The following is a 17,500-nucleotide window of genomic DNA, read 5'->3' as shown; positions in this document are numbered from 1 at the left end:
CGGCTGCCAGGGCACCACACGGGGTCTCACCGCCAGAGGCCTCCAGCACAACGGCGGTCCCGCCGCAACACCCAGGACGCCGACTGGCCTCCCCCTCAGCCCCTGGGGGGCCCCCCCTCGCGGGGGCCCCACGACCGCCACCGACGACACCGATGAGCCACAGCCGGCCCCGTGGAAACAAGTCTCCCAAGGCACCTACCGACGACCACCCCCCACACCCCACACGCACCCGCCGTGCCCAACCCTCTTCCCCCACCCCCCCGCGCACAGGGGGACACCCGAGAAGCACATCACCCAGGGACACCCGCCCGGCCACGGCGGCCAGGGGGTGACACCCACACGAGGTGAGGCCATTTCAGGTCCCCGGTTGACGCGGGGGCGGGAGGGAGAGAGACATGGCACAGGCAAGGCAGGGCGGTCACCTGTTCGGGGCAGGGGGAGGGCCGGCAGCACCGGGGAAGGGCGGCAATGCACACGGGGCAAGGGCTGTGGGGCAGGGACGCGGGTGCCTGCCCAGGGAGAGGAGAAAGGACCCAGGCACGCCAGGCAAACCAGCACGGGGTCACACCACCACACACACGAGGGCAGTCCCATGACACCTGGGACACCAGGCGGCCTCAGTCGCCCCAGAGCACTCCACGACCCGGCCCCACCAACCAGGGCCCCATGTGCAAAGGCTTCCCCCCCCCTGCCACGTGGGGGGGGTTCGTCCGCCTCATCTCACCCATCCGTCCATCTTTCCACCCTCATCTCATCCGTCCTTCACCTAGTCCACCCTCCAGGGCCTGACGCCTGGGGGAAACGCTCCTGAGCGAGGCGGCCCGAACCATGCTCGCTCACCACCTCCACACCACCAGCTGCGACCCCAGGCGAGTGCGGGAAGAACCGACGGGCGGCTCGCAGCGGGGGAGGCAGGGGCAGAGGCCGCCGGGGGACGGGGCGCATCCCCCTCCTCCACTTCCCCTTCCAAGGGGAGGGGCACCACGCGCCCACGCAGCACACAGCCCGGCGCTGGACGCCAAAACCCGGCCCGGCCCGGCGTGACCCTCCCCCAACTCGGAGGGGGGAGGCACAGGCCGCATTAGGCAAAAGAGCAGCGCTTGGCCCCCACCGCGGGGGCCAGCGCACCCCTCGCGCGAGGGCGGCTCTTGCCCACACGCTGTGGCAAGTAGCGCCGGCAGCTACTGCCCTGCAGACTTCAGGAGGGGCGGCGGCTGGGGGGTCCAGGTACCCCAAGGCCCCCCTCTCAGATCGCTAGAGAAGGCTTTCTCACCGAGGGCGCGTCGTGCCCCACACACCATCGCTCGCCCCTTCGGGGACCCACGGGAGTGGGAACACTCCCAAAAAGTGGGAAGTCAGAAGGGGGGGGGGTCTGCGGTATGGGTAAAGCACACAGCCCATGTGAGCGTCCACGGTCAGAGCCGGGAGGGCAAGAGTCTGTGCTGCCACCAGGCTTGCCTTTCAGACTTTTCCACGTGGGTGGAGGGATGCCACGTCCGGAAAGCCAGACGGGGACCCCCCCTTCACATCTCCCGGCCCACCGCGGTCGCTCTCACGACCACATGCAGCCTTCCCGGTCAAGGGAGAAGCATGGGGCGTGCCACTCAAGGGCCAAGGGCTGCCCTCACTGGCACACAGTGAGGGAGACCCATGACAAGGGGTCCACCTGAGCCCCTCCCGGGGAGGGGACACAAGCTTCCCCTGCCTTACCGTCTCGACCCCCTCCCCTGAGCTTTAGGAAGCTGCTCGTGGGGCACGCCACCACCACAGTGGGGACCCGAGGGGACTCACCGCTGGGAGAGGAAAACGACACCACCGCTCGGCCTCGGGCATCTGACAGGCAACCCGGAGTACTCCAGGGGCACCACAGAGGACCAGGGGAGGCACGCTCACGCACCCGCAGGGATGCGAAGCATGGCAGCGAGGGAGGCCTCCCCCCACTTTGGGGAGGGACCGCTCGCAAGGCACACGCCAAGGAGGCAAAGCGAGAATGCCTGCTGCGTCCCAAAGGACCCAGGCCCCCCCCCCCGACTGACACCCGAAGGCAGCAGGGCGGGAGACCAGAGGTCAGGCTGGAGGCCGCACCCCTGCCTTCCCCCACACCACCCGCAGGTGGGGGAGGAGCAGCGAGGGGCCCGCGACAGAATGAGAGGCGCGGCCCAACTCACCATGAGCGGCCGTCCCTCACCTGGCGCGGCTTAAGCCCAAGCCCAGGAGAGCGCCACATCACCACATCGATCAGTCCTGGCAGAGCCAGGGAAGAGCCCAGAAGAGGGGAGGGAGGGAGGGAGGGAGGGAGGGCCAGCAAAGACAATCACCACGGGGGCCTGCTTCAGCTTCACCGGCCCCCCCTCCTCCTCCTCCTCCTCCTCCTCCCCTTCCTCTCTCAGGGGAGAGACAGCGGCTGACAACCCCGGGAGGGAGAATGCCTGACACGTGGCACGGAGCCAACAGGGTGGGGTTGTTCCAGCCGAGCCGCCGGGTGCCCGCAGCAGGGAGGCACACAGGGTAGAAGACCCCACAGGGCCACGCGCCCTGCCGCCCTCGGGTCAGCCAAAGACCGGAGGGGACACCGCAGCATGGGCCAGCTGGATGCACAAGCGAGAGCCGGCGCACAGGCCCAGGCGAGCGGCCCCCACGCGGGGTGCAAAGGGCAGGGTCAGGCCTTGGACAGCAGCCGAAAGCCCAAAGCCCCCCACGTGCATCCAGAGGCCCAAGGTCTCCAGCGACAGGCGCTGAAGAGGATCGTGTCAGCATCTACCTGGTGACAGAAAAGGCCTATTTCGGCCGCGAAAAATGTCCATGCCCAGCAGCGGGGCCCACCCACAGGACGTGGGGGTATCCCCGGAACCCCCATCCGGACACTTGTCCCCCAGCCCTGCCCTAGAGTCGCCAGACCCAGCGCTCTCAGGGCCATCTGGTCGACCCGGGGAGCGTGACCGCAAGGAAGGGACAGGGACAGGAAGGAGGTGGAGCCGGCCGGCCAGCCGGGGAAGCCCTTCCCGGCTTGCCCACGCGGGCAGGTATCGGTCTGTCCGGAGCTCCAGACGGGGACTTGGCTCCCCCAAAATCCAGGACACACCATCCAGCTCAGGCCGGTCCCCACCTCCCGACAGATCGACCGACCGACAGGGAAACACTCCGAGGGCGGGGGGGCGGGGGGGGGGGGAATGAGAGCGTGGGAAACGAAGTCTTGTCCAACGACCGGGACCCTACATGGGCACGCCTCAGGCCCAGGTGCACCCTTCCCGGCCACACCCGGGAGCAGGGGGCCGGCGGGGTACCATCCACCATCTCCGGATCCATCAGGACTTGGAAAAAAAATGTTTCCACGGAGGCGCCTCCGACGAACGGACCCCGCGAAGGAAGGCGCCGGGGCCCGAGCCACCCTTTCCGCTCCACCCCTCACGGCTTGTGCCGGTCTAGACCTCGTCAGTACGACTCCGCACGGGCCGGCGGTAGCCATCAGTCGGGGGGCAGGGGGGGAGGGACCCATGCCGGCATGACGACCGGGAAACAAGCGTGCCGGCCACCGAGCCTGTCGCGCCCTCCAACGCCCTCACAGCGCACAGCCCGGGCCGCTCCTCACTTCGGGGATGAGAGGCTGGAGGGACGGCGGGCGGGAGTCATTCACGCTCCAAAGGGCGACCCGGGACAAGGCCAGGCCACCCGAGCACAGGCAGTCCCGGGCGCCGCACACCCTCTCCCCTCGCTAGGGAGGCGGCCCGGCCCAGGCCTGGTCGGTCCCCGGGGCCGGAGCGGCAAGAGCGGATGCTGGTCGACCCGGCCAGGCGGCCCCAGAACCTGCCTGGGGAGCGCGGTGACAGTCACTCCCTCACAGGCCTGCACGCCCAATCTCCGGTGAGAGAGGGACACTCCCAGGCCTCTGAGCCACCGGAGCTGTCGCCGCCAGTGTCGCCAGCCTCCCGGAACTCTGACTCAGGCCGGATGGCTGAGTCACATCCCTCGCGAAGGTCCCCAAAGCTGCAGAGGGAAGGGACGATATAAAAGCGGACACTAGATGGCACGCGACAACCGCCACCAACGTCACCAGGACAGATCCGGAAGGCCGGCCGGCCGGCGGCGACACAACGACACAGCGCCGGCCACCCAAATGCCCGAGCTCTTCCCGGGGCCGAGGCGCCAGGCGTCCTGCACGACCGCGAGGCTTCCACTACGGAGCTGCCTCCTGGCAAGGCACTGCGTGGCGTGATGGCAGCAGATGGAAAGAGGGGGGCGGCGGCGGCGGCGGCGGCGGCGGCGGGGAAGGAGCTGGGAAGAGGTTCTCGCTGTTGCCTAGAAGGAGCCGCGCTCGCTCCCCCAAGCATGTCCCTTCCTGGGCTTGGGAATTCCAGAGAGAAGCCGGCGCGGTGAGGGTGGCACTAGCGAGAGAGATCTCAGGTTCCCCTCCACCTTCTCTTCTCTCCCCCACCCCCACCCCACCTCCCTGCACGGAGCTGGAGGAGGGAGGGAGAGAGGGAGGGCGGGAGGGTAGGCGGGGACTGGCAAAAACGAAACCCGGCAAGCTCTCGGAGAACGACAACGCAGGAGTCGGTATACCTGCCACCCTTACCGACGGAGACGGTCTGTCAAAAGCAGACAAGCAAAGCCCAGAAGCTTAGGAAGGGAGAGAAGGATACAGTCGATCCTAGGAAAGTGGAAATGAAAATCTCTCTCTGCATAGACTGAGACAAAGTCCAAAGAGAACAAATGGCTGCCTGGGGCAAATGCTCTGGTGGTCAGGTCATAGAAACATGGATTTCAGCATGACTGACCAACCACAACGGAGGGAAAGTACAACGCAACACTATGAGTGTGTGTGTATGTGTGGGGGGGTGAACTGAAATCTCATCCAAAACAAAACAAAACAAAACAAAAAAAGGAAAACAACCCCCCCCCCAAAAAAAACCCAAAAAACAACAACAGATGAAGAAGAAGAAGGAAGCCCACGACCAACAGGGTCAAGGCTCCTGCTTTCTCACCGCGGTGGCTCTGGTTGCCCCTGTGTGGTGCAGGTTCCATCTCTGGCTCAGGAAAAACTTCCACTTGCTGCCCGTGTGTGTGGCCAAAAAGTAAAACATAAAGCTGAAACAGGAGGGAGAGGGGGTGGAGAAAACCCGAAACAAACAATAAACTTTGCAAGTCTCAGGATTGCCATCCTGGGGTAGTGGAAACAAATCCGACCAGGAACCATGAGGTTGCAGGTTTGATCCCTGGCTCACTTGTTGGGTTAAGGATCTGGCATTGCCGTGAGCTGTGGTGTCTGTCACAGACGCGGCTCGGATCCCGCGTGGCTGTGCCTGTGGTGTAGGCCGGCAGGTAAGGCTCCGAACTGACCCCTAGCCTGGGAACCTCCATGTGCTGCGGGTGTGGCTCCCCCCCAAAAAAAAACCAGAAAGAGAGAGAGAGAGAGAGAGAGAGAGAAGGAAAGAAAGAAAGAAAGAAAGAAAAGAGAAAGAAAGAGAGAGAGAGAGAGAGAGAGAGAGAAAGAAAGAGAAAGAAAGAAAGGAAGGAAAGAGAAAGATAGAGAGAGAGAGAGAGAGAGAGAAAGAAAGAAAGAAAGAAAGAAAGAAAGAAAGAAAGAAAGAAAGAAAGAAAGAAAAAGAAAGGAGAAAGAAAGGAAGGAAAGAGAAAGAAAGAAAGAAAAGAAAAAGAAAGAGAGAGAGAGAAAAGAAAGAAAGGAAGAAAGGAAGGAAGGAAAGAAAAAGAAGGAAAAAGAAATCCATCTCGGAGTTCCCGCTGTGCCTAGGTCACAGCTGAGCCTCAAGTTCGATCCCTGGCACAGGAAAGGCAGTGCAGCAGGAAAAAAAAAAAAAAAAAAAGAACAACTCCATCTTGCTGGTTGGGCAGGGGAGATGCAATTGCCGGATGACATTCCACAACTCTGCCAAACTGGCAAAACCACGACGCACTTAGTACAGGAGTCATTGAAGACATGGATGTGAAAGCATCTTCTTGCTATCGATTCATTTCCCACAATCCCAGGAAGAGCCATTGGAACAGGGCTCCCATTCTTGGCACGATATCTTTTCTATGTGTGGGTGGACGCATCTTTTCTCATGGTTGTTTTCCTTTTGACCAAATTTAACTTCAGCCTCCACCATGTCATCTTTTGGGCTCTCAAGCCTGCCATGAGAATATGGTCACCAAAGTCCTCGCCCAGAGGCACCTTTGCCCACCACCAGTGCCGCCGTCTCCCCCCACCTCCTCCTCCTCCTCCTCCTCCTCCTCCTCCTCCTCCTCCTCCTCCTCCTCCTCCTCCTCCTCCTCCTCCTCCTCCTCCAACCCCCGCCAAGCACCCCCCCCCCCCACCCCGCTTTGTATTGTTCAGCTGTCTTGCACTGGTCTCTCACACGGTGGCGGTGTGGTCCTATGCATGATTCCCAACCACATTCAAGTGGACTTCCGGGATCATCATTTTCTGTTTCCTAACTGCACTTTCGTCGTTCTTAGGAGGTTTGCTTCCCTTCCCCCCCCACCCCCCCCCCACCCCGCGCGCGCGCACGCTTGGTGTTGAATCGGAGCTGCATCTGCTAGCCTGAGCCACAGCCACAGCAACGGCGGGATCCGAGCCACATCTGAGACCTTATGCCACAGCTCGCGGAAAAATGCCAGATCCTTAAACCCCTGAGCGAGGTCAGGGATCAAACCTGCCACCTCGTGATTCCTAGTCCGATTCGTTTCCGCCGCGCCATGACAGGAATTCCTTCCTGTGTTCTTTTGGGTCATGGTTGTTTCCAGCTCCACAGAATTCCTCCCCGTGCTCATGTGACATCTGGGATGTGGCGGGTTGGGGGGGGGGGGGCAAGGTTTCGTTCCCCTACAGTCATGCCTTGAAAAAAGTCGTGTACAACGTTTCACATTCCAGATCCAGAAGCTGAATCCGCAGCCGGTTCCATCTCATGAAACCGATCTCCCAGCCCAGGAAAACCAAAGGTCGTGGTTGGAGCCCGTGATAAACCCCAGGTCTGAGTCCCGAGCACTGCTGCTCAGGGAAGATTTCGAGGTGTCAGGGTCCAAGGATCCTCCTGGGCACTTGGAAATGTCTCCGATGTGTGCAGGCAGGCATGAGGATGAGAAGGGGCTAAAGAGGGGCAGAGGGTGGTGATCTCTTGTCGGTGGATGTCAAGGGTTGGCGCTTCCTTTTGTGGATCTCCCGGAAAAGTCAAATGTGGGAGAAAAACTGGACCCGTGAGTTCGAGGAGAGGGATGGCCAGAGAAAACCAGAAGAATTCCATCTGCCGACCATTGGGTAGGTAGGAGGGCAAAAACCGAAACCTCGAGCATGACATGAACAGAACCACATGCTTCTAGCCACCCATAAACCCCGTAAGATAAGATCGTTTCTGCTGAGATACCCTCTCCCTCCCCCCACCCACCCAGGGCGAAGGATCCCTGGGTGGTGGCAGAGGGGCGGCAGCAGTCAGTGGCAGTGGCGGCGGGCATGGAACTTCCACAGGCCCTGGGGACACACCCCCCGCCCCCAGAAACCCCTAGAAGCTTGGAATTCTGATGTCTGTGGTGTGATGACCATAAACACTGGCTTTTGTGCCATGTCTGCTAGAAGATATGGTTTCCATGACAAATAAAGTGATTTTTAGCAAGTTTTTCTCCACTTGAGATGTATTGAAAATACGTCTTCATTCAGGGGGAGGTAGGTGTAGGTGACAGACGTGGCCGCTCAGCTCAGATCGGGTGATCTGGCAGGGCATAGCTCTGGCTGAGGTGCAGGCCAGCAGCTACAGCTCCGATTCTTCGACCCCTAGCCCAGGGAACTTCCATATCCCAAGGGTGCACTCCTAAAAAACAAAAAACAAAATGAACAACACACAAAGAGGGAGCATCTCATCGATGGCAGACCAAATTCCAATGTATATGTATACGTGTACATAGGTATGTACGTATGGATGTGTGTGTGTATGTGTATATTATCGAGAGAGAGAGAGAGAGAGAGAGAGAGAGAGAGAGAGAGAGAGAGGATTTTTTAGAGCCATAACTGTGGCATACGGAAGTTCCCAAACCAGGGTTCGAACCGGCATACATGGATACTAGTCGGGTTTGTTACCACTGAGCCACAACAGGAACTCCCCACATTCCAATATTTAATGAGAAAATACATTTTTGATGCTTTAGGCAACCCTGCAAACACCCTTATTTAAGTGACTGGACTTAACAAAAAGGAATCCCTAGCACCTAGTAACAGAACAAAGATAAAGAAACACAAGGCAGGAATTCCCGTTGTGGCTCGGTGGAAACGAACCCGACTAGCATTGACCCCTAACCTGGGAACCTACAAAATGGCACATGTGAAGCCCTAAAAGAAGACTACACACACACACACACACACACACACACACACACACACGGCACAGACAGATGCGAAAGGAAAAGAAAAGGAAGGAAAAAAGAAAAGGGAAGAAAGAGAGAAATGAACAGGCAGAGCAAGCCATTGTGAATGATCTCTAGGGACAGATATTTTTCTCCAAGCATAATTTTATTTTTCCCCAAGTGATACCAGACCTTCTCTCTCTCTCTCTCTCTCTCTCTCTCTCTCTCTCTCACACACACACACACACACACACTCTCCCTCCCTCTCTCTCTCTCTTTGAAAAAATTTATGTATTTAGTGGAGTTCCCATTGTGACTCAGCAGGTAGGAATCTGACTAGCATCCATGAGAGTGCTGGTTTGATCCCTGGCCTCGCTCAGTGGGTGAAAGATCTGGCATTGCCCTGAACTGTGGTGTAGGTTGCAGACACAGATCGGACCTGGTGTTGCTGTGTCTGTGGTGTAGGCCAGTGGCTCAAGCTCTGATTCCCTAGCCTGGGAACCTCCGTGTGCCGTGAGTGCCACCCGAAGAAAGCAAGGGTAAAAAAAAAAAAAAAAAAAGAAACATAAAAACCTGGATTGGGGAGATCCCATTGTGGCTCATTGGTAACAAAGCTGAGGAGCACCCACGAGGATGCAGATTCGATCCTGGGGTGGGGGGGTGGGGTGCTGGTGCTGGTGGTGCTGAGGTGTGTGCGTGTGGGGTGATAAATAGGTTACCTCTGGCTTCTGGGGGGTGAGAGTCAGCATGGTTTTCCTGCACCTGCTGCTCCTGGGCAATTATTTAGTTTTGGTTTCTTGTTCCTTTGTTTTTGTGGTCCTGCATTGTGGTGAGTACTGGTGTAAGTGGCAGGTTCCTATTTGATCCGACATTTCTTTGGCTCTGGTGTCGGTTGACAGCCATGGTCATGACTGGTGGTGGCTGTTAAGTCTCCAGGAGTTCCACGCAACATTCTGATTGTCTTTCTTCCTTGGGCTTTGGCTGCAGCCTCCCCCTACCCCCTACCCCCCCCCCCCCCCCGCATCATATGGAGGTTCCCGGGCTAGGGGCCGAATCAGACCTACAACTGCTGGGGCGTATGCCACAGTCACAAGCACCATCATATCCAAGCTGCGTCTGCAACCTACACCGCAGCGCAAGGTGATGCCACCAGATCCTAAACCCACTGTGGAAGGCCTGGGATCGAACCTGCAACCTCATGGTTCCTGGTTGGATTCCTTTCCACTATTCCACGACGGGAACTCCTGGGCTTTGGCTTTTGACAGGTGGAGGGACACAGCTTTCTGAAACGGTGGGGCCAGGGCAAGGCATAGAAACATAAGATGGATGTGAGCCTGCGCCTATTCTTTTCTCGTGTGCTGGGAAGATAAGGTGGCTCTTGCCAGCTGGGATTTCATTTCCCCACAAACGATCAGGCTCTTAAGGTATCAGGCAGGGAAGAGGGAGAGTCAGAGTTCCCATTGTGGCTCAGTGGTTAATGAATCTGACTAGGAACCATGAGGTTGCAGGTTCCATCCCTGGCCTTGCTCAGTGGGTTAAGGATCCAGCATTGCCGTGAGCTGTGGTGCAGGTTGCAGATGTGGCTCAGATCCCGCGTTGCTGTGGCTCTGGTGTAGGCCAGCGGCTACAGCTCCGATTGGACCCCTGGCAGGGGAACTTCCATATGCCGCAGGAGCGGCCCTAGAAAAGGCAAAAAGCCGAAGGTGGGGGGGGGGGGGGGACAGAAGAAGAGTGAGAATCACGGTCGGAAGAACATGGGGAAATCGGTGCTAGGTGCCTGGGTGTGTGAGTTCACACGGAATGCTAACCCAGACCCCTGGCCAGCCACATTTGGGGTATCTATCAACTTGACTCTCCACTCTCCAGCTCACCTGGGTGGTGCTGCCCTGCCCTGCCCTGCTCATGTAAGACCTGGCTCCTCCAGGGATGGCTTTGCACCAGAGGGAGACGGGGCAAAGTCACTGAGCTTAAGGTAATTTCTCCAAGAGAGACTCTGGGAGAAGGAGACCAGCTGGGTTTCTGTGTGTTCATTTTTCTTCCTGTCTGCTTGTTTGGTGCAGGCCAGTCCATGTGCCGAGACATTCAGAAACTCTGTACTAGCTGAGACTCAGACCTTGTTCCGAAATAAGCAAAGGGACTTTGAGCTGGGATCACTCCCTGACAAGTAGCTAGCAAAGAAGTTTCCCGTAGCTCTCAGGCCCCATCCCCGCCCTCAGGCGGGTGGGCGTGGGGAGGGGGTGGGGGGGGAGGGGAGGGGCTCGTTCAGGCAGGCAGGCAGGCAGGCAGGCAGGCAGGCAGGCAGGCGCTGGTTCATTAGTCCCGCACCCCCCCACTCCCGGCCCCAGCTGCCCGCCCCACCCCCCACCCCCGGCCGCCATCCCTGCTGCGCCGCCTCTCGCTTCCCAAATCGCCTGGACTCACGCCCGGGAAGGGGGGGAGGGGAGATCAGGAAGATCCAGGCCTCAGGGCCTGGGTTCAATCACTTCATTCAAATGCAGAAACTCTCCAGTCAAGTCAGAGGTGGTGACTTTTCCTGGAGCTTCTCTTTAGGGAAAGTGTTTTTTTTCCCCTCTTTCCCCAATTTCCCTACCCTCAGGCTGCCCCTCGCAGACTGCATGGAGGGGGGTGGGGGAGGATGTGTGCACGAAACTCGCCTCGTGTCAGGCCAAAGGAGCCCCCGCCATTTCCCAACCCGGGAAACCCCGCAAAACTTCTGGAGCATGTTGGCCTTGGTGTGGGAATGGACATCTTCACTTGCCATCTTCCTTTGCACGAGGAGGAGATTTTCATCTCCTGCTGTCTGGGGGCCAGAAAGGAGGGCCAGAGTGTCCCTTTGGTGTGGGCCGGTCCTTAAGTCATTTTACCTCACAGGAATCACCCACACAGGGCATGGAGACACGTTTGGGGTCCGCCTCCTCCGAAACGTCCCGGGAAACCTCACGTGTGAAAAACTGAGCTGGGGAGGTCCCATCGTGGTGCAGAAGTGGAAATAAATGCAACTAGGAACCATGAGGTGGCAGGTTCCATGCTCAGCCTCGCTCACTGGGTTACGAATCCCACGTTGCCATGAGCTGTGGGTAGAGGAGAGTGAGAAGGAGAGGGAGGGAGGGGGAAGGGAGAGATCCTCCATTTATGGAACTGGTTTCCTTGTTTTGAGATGACGTCGCTTTGGTGAAACAGTTGTCAGATGGCCTCTCAAAAGGCGGTGATGTGGATGGGCTCCCCGAACCAGGCCCACAGAAACCAAAGGAACGAAGGGGTTAATCCTTGGAGCCAGAGTTCCCTCCTCTGAAACTGAAACCAAGCTCAAGCCCGGGAGTGCTGGTGTGTTGGAGCCAGAGACATTGTTACAGCTAAAAGCTACTTTGAAATAGTCTCCATTAGGTTATGGCTTGCCTTGGCCCACGAACTTATGACTAATGACTACTGTCGAGTCAGAGTTGTAGTGAACCTGGTGTTTTCTCTACCCTTGAAACACTCCCTAAGGATTGCGCCCCCCCCCCCACCCCGTGGATGAGCAATCTTCACTCCGGAGAGAAGGTCAAAATGCCATAACCCCAAAGACACTAGAAACATTCCATGGACCACCTGACTCCAGCCTTGATGACTTTGAAATGGTCTATCCTAATCTCCTATCCAGGGAGAATGCAAGCACCCTGATGCTTCTAGACAGCTCCGCCACCCCCATGCCCACCATTAAGCTAAACCTATAGAACCCCTTGCTATCCCCTCTCAAGGGAGGACACAGTTTTGAGGTCCTTAGCCTGCTGTGGCCTCCTTAGCCTGGCAAAGCAATAAAGCTGTTCTTTATGCTTCACCCAAAACTCTGTCTCTGAGACTTAATTGGAGCTGGAGTACCAAGGCCGGTTTGGGCTGCCAAACTTTCCTGGAACTTTCAAACTGTTACATATGAAGAACGGAGCCGGTGACTCTGTGTGTGTGTGCGTGTACGTGTGAGAGAGACACAGAGAGACAGACAGAGACAGTGAGTGAGACAGAGAGAGACAGAGGGAAGAGAGAGGGAGAGGGGAAAGTCCCTTCAGTCTTTTGTTTTCTCGGTTTGTTTGTTTGTTTGTTTGTTTTGTCTTTTTGCCATTTCTTGGGCCGCTCCCATGGCATATGGAGGTTCCCAGGCTAGGGGTCGAATCGGAGCCATAGCTGCCAGCCTACGCCAGAGCCACAGCAACGTGGGATCTGAGCCGTGTCTGCGACCGACACCACAGCTCACGGCAACGCTGGATCCTTAACCCACTGAGTGAGGGCAGGGATCGAACCCACAACCTCACGGTTCCTAGTCGGATTCGCTCACCACGGAGCCATGACGGGAACGCCCCTTCAGTCTTTTGAAAGGCCCCTCTGAGAATGCCGTCAGGTGTTGGGGCCAACTTTCCGAGGGGCTCTTAGAGAAATGAACACAGGGTGATGGTTTCACTCTCAGAGACCATTTCTCTGATGTGTTCATCGAGGGACTCCACGGGCTTCCGTTTTCAGGGCCTCGGGACAAGCGATACGTGTTCTCATCCGCAAGGATGCCAGGTCCAAAGGGTGGGAGAAAATGGGAAACGCTGATGAAGAGAGTTGTAGCCAGAGATGGAAGGCAACTGGAAAAACTTCAGGATCCAGTCCAGTTTTCCAGCCACTGAGTTTCTGATTTCTGGAAGGATTTGGGTAGGGAGGAAAAGGTCAAGGATTCTCCATCCCTCTGACAGAGGTATAAGTTACAAAGTAGATGTACAACTTTTGAGAAAAAAACGAACAAACAAAGAAACAACCAAACAAACAATTTTTGTCCCTTTGTCTTTATCAGGAAAAGTGAAAGATGGAGAGAGGGAGGGAGGGAGGGAGGGAGGGAGGGTGGGTTGGATGGATGGATGGATGGATGGATTTGGGGGGCGGGGAGAAGATTCTTAGATCCTAATGACCCAATGCTTTCTCTAGTCCTGGGCCTTTAGGTGATATATCTATATCTATATATCTATATCTATCTGTATACACACACACACACACACACACACACACACACACACACACACACGTAGTTATTTTCTGTTTCTAGGGCTGCACCCATGGCACATGGAGGTTCCCAGGCTAGGGGTCCAATCGGAGCCGTAGCCACCGGCCTACACCAGAGCCAGCACAACGCGGGATCCGAGCCCTGTCTGCGACCTACACCAGAGCTCACGGCAACACCCGATCCTGAACCCAACGAGCGAGGCCAGGGATCGAACCCGCACCCTCAGGCCTCCTAGTCGGATTCGTCCAGCCATGACGGGAACTCCTACATATGTATATAGTATGCATATAGTATATCTTTTTTTAATGCCCACGCCCCAGCCCTATGGAAGTTCCCAGACTCACGGTCGAATCAGAGCTGTAGCTGCGGGCCTACCCCACAGCCACAGCAACGCGGGATCCTTAACCCACCAAGCGAGGCCAGGGGAGGGATCGAACCCACATCCTCACGGATCCTAGTCGGGTTCATTACCGCTGAGCCCTGATGGGAACTGCAGGGGACATCTTTTTTTTTTTTTTTTTTTTTTTTTTTAAGATGTAAGTTTGTTGTGGTTGTTGTGGTTGTTGGTTGTTGTTGTTGCTTTAGCTCGGCATACAGTGGGCTTGCTTACAATGTTGTGTTCGTTTCAGGTGTACAGTCAAGGGGATTCAGTGATCCATCTACATCCATCTATCCCTCCGTTCTTTTTCAGCGTCTTTTCCCCTCTAGGTGATTCCAGAATATTGGGCCATTCCTTCCTTGTGGGTGGGAACACCAGCGTGAAAAAAAACCATCACGGGGGAGTTCCTGTCGTGGCACCATGGAAGCGCATCCGACGAGGAACCTTTGCAGGGAAGGGTGTGGGTTCGATCCCTGGCCTCGCTCAGGGGGGCGGTAAGGATCCGGCAGGCAGTGCCGTGAGCTGTGGTGTCGGTCGCAGACGCGGCTCGGATCCCACATGGCTGTGCCTGTGGCGTAGGCCAGCAGCCGTAGCTCCGATTCAACCCCTCGCTTGGGAACTTCCATATGCCACGAGGGCAGCCCTAAAAAGCAGAGGGGGGAAAAGAAATCATGAGGGCGGGGGAGAGGGATCCATGAGGAGGATGGGATGAACATATACACACACAAAAGAGTCTCTATCCAATAGACGACGAACAGGGACCCCTACGCCACCTTCTGGAATCCAAACGCCAAAACCACAAAGCAGAGTTCCCGCCATGGCGCAGTGGAAATGAGTCCGACCAGGAACCATGAGGTTGCAGGTTCGATGCCTGTCCACCTCGCTCAGTGGGTAAAGGATCCGGTGTTGCCGTGAGCTGTGGTGTTGGTCCCAGACGCGGCTCGGACCTGGCATTCCTGTTTCTGTGGTGTAGGAGGTCAGCAGCTAAAGCCTCCGATTCGATCCGTCATCTGGGAACCTCCATATGCCGTGGGTGTGGCCCTCAACACACACACACACACACACACACACGCACGCACGCACGCACGCACACACGCACACGCACACGCACACGCACACACACACACACTCTGGAACCCCCTAAATGGGAGAAAACCGGACACAGTAGTTTTTTAGGGGTCCAGTCTCTGTGACAGGTGAGGATATCAGGCTTGCATCGAGGGAGGGAAGGCTTCACCCCACGCAGAAAACACACCCACCTACCCACCGACCGACCTTCCTTCCTTCTTTCCTTCCTTCCTTCCTTCCTTCCTTCATGAGAGAACAGTTGGATGACCCATCCTAAGTGTCGGTTGAATGAAGTCTAGTTACCAGGGTTCAGAGTGGGGGAGGGAGAGGGGTAGGAAGTCTGAAGCCTCTGGCGACTCTCCGAAATGTTCTCCCCCCAGGGTGACAGAGCCAGCAGGTCAGGCACTGCCTTCTCTAGAAACCTTCCTGCCCATGTCCAAGGGGGTGTGGGGGGTTGGGGGTGTGGGGCAGGGAGTGGGCCAGGGAGCCTGGAGAAACCCAGACCACCAAGCGGCCATTCTCCCATCGCCCCGACTGTTTGTTGAATGAACATAATGGACGTGATCCAAGTCTGCCACGCCGCCGCCGCCGCCGCCGCCGCCGCCACCACCACTTTCTCCATCATCTCCCCCACCCCCTTGCCTGCAGCCATCTTTGAAAAGGCTGCTGTTGTGGCTGCCTTTGCATGAAAGTGAGTGAGGACCCCTCCCTAATACGGAGTGTTTCAGTCCCTGGTGTCTCTGACAGCTCGCTCATGTATTGGTTGTGAACCATCTTGCCTTGAGGATTTGGAGGATTCGTGAACATTGCAGGAGCCATGGGAGCAGTGAAGTCCTTATCGCCAACCCGACACCCCCCCCCCCCAAATTTCGTGGCAGGGAGCACACTTTTCTTTCACCCAAGAGATTTATTTCCTGCTTTCTGAAGAGAGAAGGAAAGGAGGGTCAGAATGGTCCTCTGGTGTCTGGTGTCCTGTCCCTTTCATTGCACACACTCCTAGTGCCACTGCGGGAGGCACGTTCGGGGCGCGGGGTGGGGTGGGGGTGGGGGACCTGCTGCACGCACCCGCCCCTCACTTTCAAATGCGAAACTCAAGGAGGATGTGAATGTCCTCCATGCCACCGATCAGGTGAACGGGATGGCTTTCTAGGGAAATCCTGGTGTTTCCTTTCACTGCCATGACGAACACCCAGAAACAACCCTGTAAGTTCATACAACTTTGTCAGTCAACTGTATTCCAATAAAATGAAAAAGCAAGACACAGACACACCCACACGCACACACACACACACGCGCGCGCACACACGCACCCCAACCCAGAACCAAACACCCTCTCCTGAAATGGGGGGGCGGGCCCACCGGAGAATGAGCAAGAGAATTCCAGAGTCGGTAGGAAAGTGTCATCTGCAGCGGTGTGAAAAACCCCAAGCTCTTTTCTTCCTGTCAAGGTGAATAAACTTTGTTAATGGGAGTGGGTGCCCTCAGTGTGCCCTCCGAGAGGAAAGGCAGGGAGCATTTTCTCCCTGAAGAGCTTAGTGCTGTCATAGCACTGACGGACAGGATGAACGATCGGTGAGAGGTGGCAGCAGCAGTGGTGGCCGCCTGCACTGCCTGGGCGGATTGGAAACATAGACGAGCCACCAAGACTGCGTGTGACACCCCCGTGGGCCACCCCCCCCCCCCCCCGTCTGTACAGTGACAAGAGTCCTTTGGGGGAAAAGGGAGGGTGGGTGCTCTTCCAGTGTGTCTGTCTGCATTCACCAGGTGTGGGAGAGAAGACAGATGTTTGTTTCCACTATCGTTCGGAGGACTTGCCCAAGAGTACCACGTCCCCCCAAAGATAGCACCGGAAGAGAGATGCACGAGGTTTCTGAATGCATGCCGTGGGTGCTCCAGGCTGCCTCCAGGCCGCCCCCTCGCCCTCGCCCTCCCCCTCCCCCTTGCCAGAGGCAGACGTTCCTTGAAACAGCTGGCTTTGAACTTGGGCTTCTAGAGGAAGGTTTTTCTCCTGCTTTCAAGACGGGAAGAAGAGGGTGTCCGTCTCACATCCGTCCTTTCCAGAGGGCCCTGGATTCCAGATCCTCCACATGCCAGCGCCAAAGCCGAAGCGGTCGGTCTGGGGGTGCCCCATTCGGGTTCCCTCCCCACACACCTGCACGCGCGCGCGCACACACACACACACACACACACGCACGCACCGGGAACAGTGTGATCTCCCACGCCCCCGAAAAGCTTCAGAATGGCCTCAGTCCGAGGCAGTAGACCTATGTATGTCCTCACACCTGTTCAAATAATGTCTGCCCTCAGCCCCACCATCCCCTGCCTCTTTTAAGGACAAAGGCACTGTAGGTTTCCCTGGGGAAGGGAGACTCCATGGCATGTAAATCACAGTCTTAAGGAAAAGGATAATAGCATATGCCGGGGGGGGGGGGGGGGGGGGGAGAAAGAAGGGGGGGGAGGGGGGGGACCCGCGGTGGTGTGCTTGTGAGGGAGAGAGACAGAGACAGACAGGGAGGGACGGAGGATAGGCAGACAGTGAGAGGCAGAATCAGAGGGAGAAAGAGGAGGAGGGGAGAGAGACAGAGAAAGTGAAACAGAGCTAGGTATAGAGGACGCTGTGGCTGGGTCGGATTCTGCGTGTTCTCAGTGAAGTCGTCCTAAGGCCTCTGGAGGTCCAGATCACTGCTTGGGGCCGGAAGTCTGTCTGCCCT

The sequence above is a fragment of the Sus scrofa genome, chromosome 8, assembly GCF_054392235.1.
Source record: "Sus scrofa isolate SSC_HxYL_T2T_F1_AM1 chromosome 8, Sscrofa_HxYL_maternal_Yorkshire_Landrace_v2.0, whole genome shotgun sequence".
Lineage (NCBI taxonomy): Eukaryota > Metazoa > Chordata > Mammalia > Artiodactyla > Suidae > Sus > Sus scrofa.
The sequence above is the reverse complement of the archived record's forward strand: the minus strand, read 5'-3'. Positions refer to the sequence as shown.